Raw genomic sequence first — 15,383 nt, 5'->3', positions numbered from 1 at the left:
GTGTTTCTTTTCTCCCCCAAGCAGTCTTGGAATAAATATCATTGTATCGCTCTTTCTTACTTCTCTCTGAACTCCCAGCTGAATTAAACTTCTTGCAAATTAAGAAGTGACTTGCATGGTCGGAGAGTTTGACCTGGTTTAAAGGTGCGAGTGAAGAAAGAGGGAAAACCTGGGACACTTACAGCCACTTACCATCCTGCTCACCCTCAGGAAGTCTGCTTACCCTCCCTAAGCTTCCACTGCCTCCTGTGTCAGTAGGGGGTAACGCCCACACCTCCTGTTCAGGGTTTTGTGAGGATTGGGGATAATCCGTTTGGAAACGACCGCACACTGCCTGACAGACAGACAGACAGACAGACAGAACCTGCCAGGCCTCCTTATCATGGTGATGATTTGCAGCTTTGCTCTACCCCAGCCACAACAAATACAAGTCACCACTACGTGCTGGACAAGTCCTTTGACCTCTTCCTGCTTCATATTTTCTGAATTAAGATACTCCTCCTTGAAAGAGTGATTCCTTCTAACCACCACATTTTCATTCAGACAATAACCACACTGATTGGCTGCGTAGAGAGGCCAATAGCAGGAGATGCTAGGGCCCGCCTCCCGCAGCCTCCAGTCACACGTGCCCGCCTCCCGCAGCAGCCCTGAGCACTTCTGAAAGCACCATGACTGCCGCGGTGCTTGAAGGCACCACCGACTTCTAGCCTGATTTACTACAAAAAGGTCTTCTCTCTGCTGGACTTCCTGGTCACTTGGTGATCCGTTCACAACAACAATCTCTTCGAAAGAGGAACTACGTAACATAGTTCCTTTGCTCAGCACCCTCCAGCTGAAGAGCAACGTTCAGGCCTGTAAACCCAGCACTGCTCTGGCCGCTGCCGCCTCCCGCCACGTCCCTGAGACTCCTGCTCCTCTCGCTCTCGCTCATGCCACTCAAGCCGCGGTCGTTTTTTCCTAAAGTTTACTGGCCCCTTAGCCTGAGTCTTTAGGCTTTATGTGCCTTCTGCCTGGAGCATTTCTTTTCCGGGTAACAGGATAGGTCTGTCCTCACCCTTCTTAGATCATTTCTCTACTATCCCCTCCTCTCCACCATCCCTCAGACCATCTACTGGGAACCACAACCCTTTGCAAACATTCCCTAACTCCTTCCCCTGATTCTGCTCCATGATACTCACCACCAGCTGGCACATTTTATTTGTCCAATTTTTTCTCCTCACTCTGGAATGTAAGATCTTACAGTACGGATTTGGTTTTAAGTCTGTTCACTGTCCTACCCCCAATGTCTAGAGCTGCACGTGGAATCTGAAGGCACGCTAAATGTTCAGTGAAGACTGCTGAATGAATAAATGTTTCCATGTAATGGTAAAGTTTGGTTGGGCTGGAGGAAAAGCAAAAGAAGAAATAAAAACAACGCCACCGCTGATTCTCCCAGGATATCAGTTCAAGCGGGTACGTTTTGGGTCACATGCTTCTGAATCCAATCATAGTAACTCTTCAATCAAATTTAAGCAATCTTACTGTTAAAGGTTTCATCATTCTGGAGGACTTTAGGAAAACCTGAAGATTATTCAGCAAAGTTGCTGGAATTCCTGGATTCAACATAGCTAAAAAGTGTATGTCATGCTTTTCAGAAAGGGTGAGACATTAGGGGCATAAAAAAGTTTACAGGTAGCGTCGATGGCCAAGATCAGGTCCTACGACTCTCCATTCCTGCCGCCTCCCTCCTCACACACGCTGCTGCCTGCAGTCCGGGGCAGCCTGGGAGGCAGCCGTGATCACTTCTCCCCCCCCCCCCCATTTTTCTTCCATGATTCACTTCTTTTGGAAACTTTCTCCATGGTGAATCCAGACCAACCCAACAATGCAGGCCTCTGTGAGTGGCCGTTAGGGTTGTCACCTCGAGCTACACACATAGACAGGGTTTTTGAACTTAAATACCCTCTCTGTTTCATGGATGGACGGGGGGGGGGGTTGTGTGGCTTCTGACTCAATTCAGAAAACACATGTTTCTGCCAGGGAGAGCGGGTGGGGGCTCAGTCCCGCCCGCGCCCCCTGCGGCAGAGCCCCCTAACCCTCCCTGGAGCTGGGCAGGGGGCCGGCCAAGAGCTGGAGCCTCCGACGACGTCACAGGCCCTGCCCGCTGGCCGCCCTGCCTGGCTGCTTCCTTTCTCTGAGGGGTGTCAGAGCCTTCCTTGAACTGCTCTTCAAAGTGCCCGTCATCTCATCCTGCAGGCTCACCCCCGTGGCACTGGAAGACGTCCAAACCATTGAGAGACCCTTCACTGGACTCACCAGAACAATTACCTGAAGGAGAACAAATGACGTCACGGTGTGCCCACGAGGCTTCTTGCACGAAAGAGAAAGCTAAGTTACAGCACGGCCAGATGTGACTTCTGTATCACCAGTTTAGGTCATCAGTTAGGTGACCTAAGGGCCTGGTTTGGGTCACAAAACCCTTCATCCACTAGGCTAGACAGGCTGTCCTCACTTCCAGAAACTGCCCCCTGGCTGGGATTCAGCACTTCCAGAAACGGCCTCCCTTGCTGACCGATGGATAGATTAGGAGGGGTGACCTCAGCCGGTAAGTGCTCAGCTCACAAGTACTCAGACATGTGTTGTCTGGGAACCTCGACCTCAGAGATCCAGAAATGTGAAGCGTTCAGGTGCCTCCGTCCCTTACGGAGGCCAGCTCCTAGGTACACCAAGCTGCAGCACGGGTGGCATGTTCGTGTGACATCGTCAGCACGGAGCAGGCCACACTCTGTTCTCGTTTAGCCTCAAAATCAACGTCGTGCGCACGAGACCTCAACTTCGCCGTGTGACTGCGAAGGACAGAAGTAGGGTCAGCTGGCGGAACTGAGATTCCGACTCATCACGAGGACTTTCCAACAACAAGAGTGACAGCCTGGGGACGGATGTGCTGGTATCTGGGCACTTGCATCTCTCCTCATCCTTCCTGACAGTAAGACCTTGGATAAGGAAAGAGCTAGCACCTCAGAGCATCGCTTACAATGCTCTAATTATCTACCTTACGAATCAATTTTCTTGAGTGAGTTCTTAAGTGAATCAATTTTCTTAAGGCTGATGGTGTGTTTCCAGATGCTGAAGGGCTGTTCGACTTCTCAGTACCCCCGTGACTCAGTGCCTTCCGACTCCCTTGAAATCCTTATGCTGGTCTCTCGGGTTCACTGCTCAGTTCTGGAAATTCTCCCAAGCAGCATCCAAGACCCCGGGGGGGTGACAGGGGCTGAGCTACAGTGAGGAGCTGTCCTCGGCTTCCTTGCTTTTTCACTCTTTTCTGAGTTTCCTTCTTGGAAACCTTGCAATTTCCAAGATGCTTTCTTCTCAAAAGATTTACTGTGTATTTTTAAATCTCTTACCTATTTATAAATTCATGTTCTCTCTCTCTCTCTCTGAATGCATCCTTCCTGTGTCTTACTCTATCAAGAAAGAGGATTTAAGACCGCTTCCAAGTCCACTGTCAATTGCGATACTCTCTCAAACCACCCTGGACTCACTGAGAATGACTCGTCCACAGAGGCATAAATGTATTAAGCGGAACGGCGACATGACAACTCACACCTTAAAAAGCGCACAGTATTATACTTCTTAACGGAGCCTCGAAAGAGGCTCGTATCTGGTGTCTGCCTGCATCCAGGAGTTTTAATGAGGAAAACAGAAATCAGATTCTTTTGGCTACTTCTTGTGGCTTTTAGGCTTCATCCTAGAAAACCAGTTTTCACATCTTTGCAGACTGGAAGAAACAGGTGGAAACTCCACCCCCCGCCGCCTTGTCGATGCCACAGAGATACGGCAGGACCACCCAGGTCTGCAGAGCGCTCAGCAGACGGACTCAGGCCCCATCACCCGCACTCATTCCAGAACATCTGCTTTTCCCTCTGCAGAATTTATTATTTTTCAGCTGTCTTCAGCCACTCTTTCTGGCTCCTTGATTACGCATTACAAACCAGCACATGCTAGCATTTACACAGTGCTCGGGGGAAGGAACAGCCTAGCCTGTCTCAGGGACTCTGAAAAGCCATATGCAATCATGGGACTTTTCCTCCCTCTGGCAGCGGTGGAATCATTTTAGTCTTGTCGCTCTGAAGTGGATGGGCAGCCTGCAGTCTCTCTCACACCCTTAAAAATGTTCCTCCAAAGAAAAGACACAGATTTCAGTCCATCTGTGGACCATCTGCAGAAACAGAAGAGCCCATTGAGAGTTTCTGGACCCTTCCCACCGCCCCCCCCCCCCAGCCATTCAGACCAGTTCTCTGGCCGGGCGTGGCTTTCTGTGTGGTTCTCAAAATACACACATCACACGAATGGTGCTATCTCACAGCCATAAGGGCCCCATCAGGGCCAGAGGAGGAGAGTGGACAGTGTGACAGGGAGAAATCACTGTGACATCTGTGTGCGCTTTTCAGAGATGGATGAGAAGACACATAATGATTATTCAGAAAAAATAGAGGCAGAGCCTGACCCCGCGGTGGTCCTCACGTCCAGAAAGACTGCTGTGTGAAGAGGTGCTTACACTTAACCTAGGCCATTTCTCCAAGATCAGAACTAGAGACAAGGCAGAAATTAAAGGGGAGGGTGAAAGCCATCTGCTGGACGAACACAAACACCCGCCCTTGGAAGCACCTCCCACCCGGCTCCCTCGGCTGCTGTTCTGACCCTGCGGACGTTTGAGCAAAGTCGGAAACCCACTGGTGGGGACGTTGCAACTGCCATCCTTGAGTGGACGTGACTTTGGATTCTGTCCTTTTCACCAAAGCTGAGTCCTCAGTGCATCTCAGGGGCTGTTTTGGGGGACAAGTGTCTTTCATTTGGTTCAGAAATAGTTTGGGGGGGAAAACAGGAGGAAATACTATCAGTGAAGTTATCGGCCATTCCCGTCCATCCACCTAAGCGCCCCCTTCCTTCCCATTCTGTTCTCTGCAGCGCAGCCAGTACCACGCCTGCTCCACGTCCTACGGCCGATCAGTGTGCATCTGCCTAAGGTGAGCTCTGCAAGAGGGGCGTGGGGCCGCCCGGGTCACCCCATCACCACATCACACCTTTTAGTGCTCAGATCAGGATTCCTGCAGACAGTATATACTGGACAGGGCTTGTCCACTACGAGATAGGACACATTCACGCCTTGTCCATCAGCAAAATGAATGGACACGCCCTCTCTGCCTCAGGACTCCCCGTTCCCCAGGGATCAGGGCCACACCTTGTCCTCATGCTTCGCAGGACAGGTCCAGACAACTTCACTTGAATGGTCTTACATTCACATTCAACATTCTTCCAACACTCATTTAGGTCACAGCATCTCTGAATGACAAGCCACAAGAGTGGCTTCATTTCCCCTCCAAAATTTTTAAGTGGAATTTTTGACAGTCACCCAAACCCATTTGTCCGATGCTGCCTTTTACAGAGAAATGTTTCTTTTACTAGGGGCTGACTTCCCAGCTAAAGATTTGACTTGAAAACAATAAGAACAAAAATGAAATAAACTTTTATTTTAATCCTTTCCCTCTTTTTTTTTTTTTAAAGTGTATAATTATTTGAAGGCCTCTGGGATTGTGTATTCAAATTAGATCAATAGGTAAAGTTCAATAAACCACAGGAGGGTCTAAGAGCCCTTTAAGAAATGTGAATTTTCAGAAGTCCAACTTAAAAGGGTTGACGCAGGATACTGAGAAGGTCAGGAGATGGTGGGTGTCAGAGGGAAAAAATCTGACCTAGTAGGGGAGAAAGATGGCTCTGACAAAGTCCAGTAAACCGCAGTTAGAAAATCCGCTTGAATCAGAATCCCTTCCTCCAAAAACTACGACTAGACCGCGTCTCTTCAAAGTTCTAATAGATAATTAGTAACAAAAGCTGCCTTTCCTGACTTTTAAGTTAGACTTAAACAAAACGTATAGATTGATAAGGCAGATACCAATCTATATGTTGATACATGGTATTATGTGATATGCTTCCTACGGGGCGTCCTTATGTCCAAATTGTCCACATGGCATCTGCTGAAGTATTTCTCCATTTTCTGCAATCATCTCTGAGAAAATAAAAAGTTCCTCAAGAACAACAACAAAAAAGCATATAAAAAGAGAAGAAAGGGGCTGTTTTCCATCACACTAAACATTTTTCCAGTCCGAACACAGTCTTGGTCATTTGTTCCATCATTTCCCTCCTGCCTGTGGAAGTATTTGATGGTGCAAATAACATCACACACCAAAATTCTGCCTGGCCAATCAGTACCAGTAGGGCAAGGAAAACACCCTTCTCCTGAAATTTGTGATTATATGTCTCAGATTAATAGACGTGGTTATATTCGTTCAGGTCCATATTTGGGGGAAAAGTGTTTAGTCCGACACCTGCACTTTGCAGACTCAGGGAAGGAGGCTTTAGGAGGGACAAGCAGCTGGCGAGACGGGATGAACACGCACGTTCTGTTCCAGTGTCTCCGCCCTCACGCGTGGGTCCTTCCCCTTACAGAGATGTAACTGATGTACCACGCCGTGTAGGTTTCAGGGGCGTGGCCTGCCAGCTCCATGCAACAACGTGTTGCAAGATGATTACCACCGCGGTGTCAGCTAGCACCTCATCGAGTCATGTCAGTGTCATTTCTCTTTTGTGGTGAGAACAATTAAGACCTATTCTATCCGTGAATCCACGGATGGACACTTAGGGAACATATTTCATATGTTAGTACTAGGCATTTCTTTCTCTTGACATGATGGGCGTCTCTATTCAGTGAATTGCCGGCATTTTTTTTTCAAAATGGTTTGATTTTTGGCATGTTGGAAATCTGGCTCATCTTCCTCTCTTCATTTATTTACTCATTCTTTAGTCCACGTCTCCAAAAGTGCGAGGGAAGTGCACTGATCTGTTCCTATGTGACAAGTCCTCTCTCCTCTTAACGTATTGAGGGCTACGTCTCATACCTTGTGACTCTGAGGACCACGTCTCATACCTTGTGACTCTGAGGAAGAATCCCATGAAGAAATCGGTGCAGAACAGGAGCCAGGGTGACGGGAAAGGAGCAGGCTGTTTTGCTGAGTGGGAGCCCCCAGACGTCTGGGACAGGCGACCTGACACCTCCTTGACGGAAACCACTCTTCTCGTGTCACACATTTGCTGTCAGGATGAGAGAAGGCAGAGAGAAGAACAAAAGCCGGGATCTGCACCAGAAGTCATGAGTTTCTGTCTCGGTCCCACCGCTCTGCAGCAATGGAGTTATTCAGCCTCTCCAAGCCTCAGTTTCCTCATAAAGCAGGTAAGACTTCATTTATTCTCTACGGGACTTGCCGCTGTGCCTGTGAAGAGCTTGCCCTCGGCTCTCAGAGCCCACTGAAGCACTACCTGAATATTAGTCTCTTTCTGACTCCCCCACCAGATGACCCACGGTCTTCCCTTCTCACACAGGCTTGTAGGAACCCCCCACAGCCACTCCTGACATCCTTGCCTCCCCGCCACCACGTGGTCAGATCCGCCCTGGGACCAAGGACCAGAAAAAGAAATCAGACACAAGTGAAGCAGACAGAGCAACAGCCTGAAGCCATGATTCAGAGACGGCATGACCACTTCTGCCTACACGCCTAGAAAATCCCGAATAGGGGGAAAATCCAGCACATTCTCCTTTATTCACAGAGCAGTTCTGGCGTGGAGGTGACAGCGCACAAAGGGCTATTCCTGATAATGCAGGGTCTCCCTGTTGCAGAAAGAGGCTTTGGAGTCAGATATAAAATCTGGCCACACCATTCATGCTCTGTGTGATCTTAATTAGTGTATTATCTCTGAGCCTGAGTTTCCTGATCGCTGATTGAAGAGAGCCCTACCTACCTCCCGGTTGGCGGGGCAAACATAAAATACAGGTGCAGCAAAAGGATCTGATAGGATAAAATGATCATCACTGTCCCTGCCTTGCCATTTCGAACAAGGTCAGATCCTCTGCTTGCATTCGTCAGTTACACCTGCAGCACCCTGGCATCAGGGTGAAAAAGGAAAGCCTTGGAACTAGTCACCAACCCAACAACTTCAGGGCTGGCAACTCCCGAATAACCTGCCAAGCTCTGCCAGCAGTTAAGGATTCAACTTTCCCTGTAGACCTACACACCAGAGGCAGTTGGATAATCACTTCTAATCACCTACTGACTGGGTTGCTTTTTGTTTCAGCACTGCCGGGACAGAGGTTGGGGCCGGGAGGGGCTGGGAGGGGCCGGGAGGGACCCAGCCAGCTCCCACACTACAGGAAGGACGCAGCCCAACCAATTCATTTCACCTTCTGCGTTTATTTTTAACTGTGATAAGAACGCTTATTATGATATTCACCCTCCTAACAGAGGTTTCAGTGCATGACCCAGGGCTGTGAACCACAGGCACGGTGCTGTAGGGCAGGTCTGCAGAACTGCATTCATCTCTCAGAGCTGAAACTTCACATCCATTCGAACAGCAACTTCCCCATTTCCCCCACCCTCCCTGCCCCTGGCGGCCACCATTCACCTGCTTCTCTGAGTGTCACTGCTTGGGCTAATATATGTAGTATTGTCCTTCTGTAACCAACTTACACCCCCCAGGTTCATCACTTTTGTTTCACATGGCGGGGTTTCCTTCTACTTTAAGGCCTGTGTGTAAATATACACGTTTTCTTTATTCATTCATCCATCAATGGCCACTTAGGTTTTTCCACACCTTGGCCATTGTGAATAACGCTGCAGTGAGCACAGGAGTGCAGAGAGCTCTCTGAGGTCCTGCTTTCCCTGCCTTTGGCTATCCAAAAGCGGGACTGATGGGTTTCGGATATATAGCAGCTCTATTTTTAACTTTCTGAGGAACCGCCATCCTGTTTCCCACAGTGGCTACACCAAATTGCTGTCCCACCAAGAACGCACAAGGGTCCCCTTTTCCACACCCTCGCCAGCGCTTGTCTTTTTGATAACAGCCATTCTAACAGGCACAAGGTGGTACCTCGCCGTGGTTTCGGGTTGCGTTTCCCTGATGAGCAGTGACTCGGAGCATCTTTTCATGTGCCTGTTGGCCATTTGTATGTGCTGTTTGGAGAAATGTCTACTCAGTTCCTCAGATCATTTTTAACAGGGTTATTTGTATTTTTGCTCTTAAGTTGTAAGAGTTTCTTGCATATTTTAGATGTTAACTACTTGTCAGATACATATCTTTCTCCAATACACATATTCTGCTCTTCTGCAGCCACGTTTTTATTCTGTTGACTGTTTTCCTGGCTGTGCAGCTTCTTAGTTTCATGTAGCCGCACTTACTTGTTTTGTTTGGTTGTTTGTGCCAGTGGTACCATATCCAGTAAATCACTGGCAAGACCACTGGTGAAAGAAATTAAAGACACAAGTAAATGGAAAAACACCCTGTGTTCATGGATTGATTGGAAGACTTACTATTGTTAAAAGGCCCACACTACCCCCAAGTGATCTGGAGAACAACGGAAACCCTATCAAAATTCCAATAGCATCTTTTACAGACATAGGAAAAAATAATCCTAAAATTCACATGGAACCACAAAAGACCTCCAGCAGCCAAAGCAATCTTAAGTAAGAAAAACAAAGCTGGAGTCTAGTGCTTCCTGACTGCAAAACACACTGCAAGGCCACAGAGATTACAGCGGGGTGGTCCCGGCATCAGACAGATGCGCAGACGAGGGGAGGAGCACACAGACACACGCCCAGACACACACTGACCTTCAACAAGGGCGCCAAGAACACACCTCTGGGAAAGGACAGTCCCTTCCACCAACGATGCCAGGAAGGCTGTGCCACAGTTCGGGAGACACTCGGTGTGACTCGTTCTGCACGTGGGCGTAGATTTTGCTGTGTTCCTGGGAGAGGGCCCACGAGCGCTCTACTACGCTGCCATCTTGGCCCCAGACCTGGGAAACCTGGCTGCGCACACACAGAAGGAAGCTAGACCTTCTCTTCCATCACACACAGCGATCAACTGGAGACAAATGAGACACTTAAACATAGACCTGAAACTGTAAAATTCTGACAAGAAAACACGGGAGAAAGGCTCTAGGATACTGGTCTTGGCCTTGAGCCACGCTGGGCCCAGCTCATGGACACCCCGTGAGCCGAGCCCACTCCGGCCACTCTGTCCTCTTCCACGCACGGCAGGGCCTCCCAGCTCAGCTGTGCTGCTGGGCCCAAGGGGCAGAGGGAAGCCTTTAAGAAGGCAGGCACCAAGAACCCCGTATTTACTTTTGTTATTGGGCGTGTAATGCACACACATACCCGTACGTGCAGGTCACGTCTTCCAAGCACACGGCCCTCACCTAAATTGTATCATAAAAATATATTTCAGACAAAAGATCATTTTCTTTTAAGTGAGTATCTTTGTACTTGCCATGGCCTGAAATTGTGTTGACCTAAGGACCAGGTCTGAGCGTGGAAAGGCAGAAAACTAGTTGCGTTTCTTCAGGTGGGAGAGTTGTACGAATGCGGGCTCCGTGTGGATTTAGCATCCTTGTCACTCCCGACTCACTCAGCAGGCATTCGGACGGCCTTCCCTGTGCTGAGGACTCAGCTGAGCACAGGTCAGGTAGACTCAGAAATAAAAATGAGGCTGACGGGACACGGTGATGCCTGCTGGGACAAAAGGAAATACGGGGTTTACGGAGCACAGGGGAGGGGCCGCTTCAGCTTGGAAAAAGCAGGGCATGCCAGGGGTCTTCCCGGCAGAGGTGGAGGAGCAAGTGTCTGAAAAGAGTAGATGTTAGACAAAGGGGGAAGAAAAATCGAGAACCAGAGGAGAGCATACACACTATACACACACACACACGTGTATACACACATGCATGCACAAATGCGCAGAAGTACATCCGTATACGCAGGTCACATCTCCAAGTACACAGCCCTCACCGTCCCCAGCCAGTACAGCACAAAGTCAGTGCCTGTCCCCCAGCTCGGAAGCCTCCATGTGCAGGTGGCAGAGATTTCCCAGTTGTTCGCTACGCTCTCTCCTTCATGCTGCAAACCCTCCCCACCGAACAGTGCTTCTCATCCAGCAGTGGCGACAGGATGTCAACCCCGCCCGCCCCCAGGGGCTCAGAGCCATCGGAGTGGCTCTCCAGGGCTGTCATTCGTTGGAACAAAGACTCACCTGCCAGCTGATACGATTGAGTGTTTCCTGCTAATGGGACAGCCTTCACTGGAGACCTCAGGCAAGACATCAGTATGTCACCTACCCCAGAAGCCCATCGGAGAGTCTGCAGTCAGGGCTCCCGTCCTTCGTGGCCCCGGCATACTTGTATCAAAGACAGAAAGACATCTGTTCTTAAGCCTCTGTCTGTTGTCAGCTCTACACCCAACATTCCAATGGTTTTTCCCACATTTTGTGAAAACTATAAAAGGTGAAGAGGCCCGTGCCACTTAGGGAAACTGTGGCTGGCTCAGCGTAACTTTCCAGGTGCTGTGGACTGCGCCGGGTACAGAGAAAGGAATTAGCTCAGAGAGCAGAAGGCCCCAGGAGGAGCCCTGGTCAAGTCCAGGGAGCAGAGAATGCAACAAGAACACACAGCTGCTGCCGAAACACTTAGTTCCGAGTTCCTGTGGCAAAATCAATTAGCTTGACGCAGGCTCCTCTCCCTCAAACGGAGGGACTGAGGGTGCAGAAGAGATGCTTGTTCACTTGCGGTCAATCAGCACCAGGACTGAGATACGATTCAGGGGTGGGGCGTGAAGATAGGACATCTGATTGAGACACTTCTTAACACATCACATGCTCAACCGATCTGCAGAATCACCCGCCAGGGAGCCCATGAATTCCAAGTCGATGGCAAGACCTGAAGCCCCCCAAATACCCAGCTTTGCCTGTCCAGCCTCTACTTGGGTGTCTTCCGGTCCCTGTGGCAATGTTTTCCTTTGGGAACTCTCTCCCCCTGATTTTCAGTGTGTGGGCTTTGACAGGATGGAGGGGCCACGTCTCTGTCCTCCAGGCCTGCATCGTCCCAGGCCTGGCCACACAACTCCCTGCGGACGGCGAGGAGGAGTGTGTACAGAAGGGACTCCGAGGACACTCAGGCTGGTATTGGATCAGAGGATGAGGTCTGTCCAGTGCAGCAGCTCCGTGTGCAGACTGAAGCTGACTGTGCAGACAGCGTGCCAGAGAGGGGCCCGGGGAAAGGTGAGACAGAGATAGAAGGAGCCTAGAAACCGATTTTCCCCTAGAACCTCCCGGAGGGAAGGCAGCCCTCCAGACACCCCAGCTTTGGAGACTCAGAGCAAAGAAAGCAACCAGGCCCAGCAGAATTCTGACCCGCAGCACCGCAAGGTAATCCGTCTGGGTGCTTTGAAGCCACCACCATTGTGGCAGTTTGTACGGTGACCACAGAAACCCAGAACACAAGCATCTATGTTAACACACACTCACCGAGTACACACGGCCACTCTGCAGTGCGACTGTTCCACCGCTGTGTGTTGCTCTGTTTGCAGCGTGCAACTCCAGAGGAGAGAGGTTTCAAAAAGTGCTAAGAAAATTATCCCACGGAGGTAACGACGCTGAGACTAGCAAGTCCACAGTGCGTGGCTCAAGGCCGTGAACACACGCACGCGGCGAGCGCGACCCCGCGCGGGGAAGGCGTGCGGGAGAGCGGAAGGCTGGTCCTCCTCTCTTGAGAAGCACGCACGCTCCTTGTGGAAACGAGCTTCTGTCACCAGAGGAACAGCCTCTGCCATGGCCCGCAGCCTTCTGCTGCTGGGTTTGCTCTCAGGCAAGAGAAACAGTGAGCCATTGCTACCTGGGCGAGGATCCTTCTAGCGACGTTTAACTCCGCAGCCCCTCCTACTCGCAGTACCAAGTTGAACAATGGCCACTGTTACAGTGTCCGCACTTCAGCCTAGGTTCTCCTTTTTGCCCTGTGTTCAGTCAGCATCTTACTTCATCGACCTTTCCTTCCCCACTAGTAATTATAGAGACTGGCATATCATGTCCGTAGACGGACCAATCCGTGAGTGACCACAGGCCATTTTAAGGGTCAATGTCCCATTAAGCAGAAACCATCCAAATGAACCCCTCTGTCTGAGTCAGTGTTGATCCGGTGCTGTGTTCAGGATGTGCTGATGGCTGTATTGCACAGGACGAGCAGAAAACAGGTCACTGTTTGTTCTCTCTCATTTGCAACCAAAAATTTCAAGGCAAAACCTTCAGTGAAAGTGCCCAACAGCGAGTGTCAGCCGCTGTGGGGCTGACGCTCCTGGCTAGGGAGCCACCACTGGCCTAGGGCCGTCCTGACTGGGAGAACGAAACGGTGAGCTCAGGTGGATAATTCCCCTCCTTCCCTGTGGAGCTCTTGAGAGTCATCAAAATCCCTACTAAATGAAAACACCCCAACCCAGCTACCACTGTGACTACTTCACCTGCAGGGGGGCAGGGTTAGCTAACTCAACTGTTTGTGCGGGGGACGATCTGGGCAACCAAGGGCTGACCAAAGCCAATCTTGTCTTACACCATAAGTAGGTCCAGAGCAGACCCAGGTCGTGTACAATAAATTGGTTACTCCTGCATCAGGAGTACGTGTGTCTGTTTGCAGGGATACGTGTGTCTGGTGTTTGTTAGGGGAGGAAGGGTTCTCATTTGAGTGTGTGTGTGTGTTTATTTTTCACTAACTCACCTGCTAAGATGACGAAAATTTCCTTTTTCTATGTGGTTTATATTAGTTACATCAAATTTCTTTTAAAACATTAGTTTTGTCATGCCTTAAGCCCTACATAATGGTTTCTGAAGGGCATATATTTTCACTTTTTTATCTTTTTAAAAATCTTCTTAGCTTCCAATATGTAAGTCAAAGACACAAAGGGACTAGTTCTAATTAGAGGATTTTGTGGCTTTTCTACAGAACCCTAACCACATCCCTGCCAAGCGATCCTGTTTTTAACTCTACAAGGAAACTCAGAGCAAGGAGCACTGGGTAGATTCTGGAAATGATTATGACTCCTTGCAAAATACCTTTAAAGCTCCCTTCCCGCATCATCACATGGAACAACTGCCATCAAGGTGCTGACATCATAAATTTTGGGGATCCACAATATACTAGATGCCTTATTAAGAAGAATTTTGTATTGCGAGTTGTGTATATTCAAAGTAAAACTGACCCATGAAAAAGCCCCCGATTCAGTGATGTTGTTTAACTTCACATGTGACCCTAAAACTCCCTCTGATCACCAGAAACCATGGAAGAACCCTTCCATGTTGTGTGCGGGTGTGCGTGCACGCGTGCGTGCGTGCGTGCATGCGTGCGTGTACAGACAGTATTCAGGAGGGACAGTCACTCCTTGCAATATCTCCCTAACCGCTCCCTTGCATTCATGCTTTCAAAAATAGGGCATCTCAAAACAAAAATAACAAAATGCAATTCAAAGTTTATGGAGTAAAAAGAACGGAAGACAGCTTCGTCATTGGTGTTTTCAACTGGCAAACGCTCTTGCAGGACCCAGCTGAGTGGCAGAGAGAGCCCAGCCCTTGGATCGTGGGAGAAGGGCTGTAACCGACAAGTCGCAGTGACACAAAGATCACACGCTCCGGAGTGAGGAAACCTAGGCTCACATCCCTCTTCAGCTTACAGACTCTGATCGTAGAAAGCTATTTAAGCCCTTTAACTTCGGTTTCCCCTTTATCAAAAAGTGTGGTAGCAGTAGTCCCAGGAAGATTAAATATTTAAATAACCTACATCTCAAAGTGCCCAGCGCATATGTAATGGGCTGGACTCAAGCACTTGGACCAAAGACAGGTGATTCCTTTCGCCCTTGGGAGACACAGCCTCATCGGAAGAGCATCCTCCTTCCTGCCCTGGGGGAGGCGCCCACCTGCTCCTTCTCTGCCGCCAGCATCACAGGGAAGCAGAGGAACCTTCTCCCTCTGAGATTCCCCAGCATAAAATAAAAGGAGAGAATCCGTTTTTTTCTTTTCTTTTCTTTTTTTTTTTTTTTTTTTTTTTTTTGCACAGCCATCAGGATACTTTTTTCCCCTCAGATGGAGGGAAAATATTTCTGACATTTAGAGTCAAGGAAATGAAGGCTGTTCTCTGAAGAAGAGTAAGCGGGGGAGTGACTCGTTTTCACACCAGGTCCCAGAACAGCACCGTCTGGTCTCGAGCCGCAGCAGGTGCAGGTGGGAGCTGGCGAGCGGAGGGCGCGTGCGCTTGGCGCGGGCAGGCGGGGGCGCCCGCTAACTGCGTCTGGTCTGGGGCGAAAACGGCCTTACTCCTTCAATGGGAACTCCAGCGCAATGCATTTCCTGGAACTCTATTTCCTTTGACTTTCTTTTCAGAGCTTCAGGACAATCTTTTGCAAATTCATTCCTCTCTTAAGGGGCTGCGTCGTGGGACACAGAGTAATACAGAGGTGTTTATAGAAGTAATTACTAACAAGGTG

The 15,383-nt window shown here is 49.5% G+C and overlaps 1 long non-coding RNA gene across 1 annotated transcript; it reads left to right on the top strand.

Moving 5' to 3' along the window:
* The first annotated feature begins 655 nt into the window (after nucleotides 1-655).
* LOC116660076 lies at nucleotides 656-9,410 on the top strand. Its single transcript, XR_004315449.1, has 5 exons — nucleotides 656-1,452; nucleotides 2,236-2,926; nucleotides 3,452-5,006; nucleotides 6,842-7,267; nucleotides 7,417-9,410. It is a non-coding gene; the product is annotated as an uncharacterized LOC116660076 (long non-coding RNA).
* The last annotated feature ends 5,973 nt before the right edge of the window (nucleotides 9,411-15,383 follow it).

Source organism: Camelus ferus, chromosome 26 (assembly GCF_009834535.1).
Source record: "Camelus ferus isolate YT-003-E chromosome 26, BCGSAC_Cfer_1.0, whole genome shotgun sequence".
Classification (NCBI taxonomy): Eukaryota; Metazoa; Chordata; class Mammalia; order Artiodactyla; family Camelidae; genus Camelus; species Camelus ferus.
Note: the sequence above shows the minus strand (reverse complement) of the source record. Positions and strands in the feature narration are given on the sequence as shown.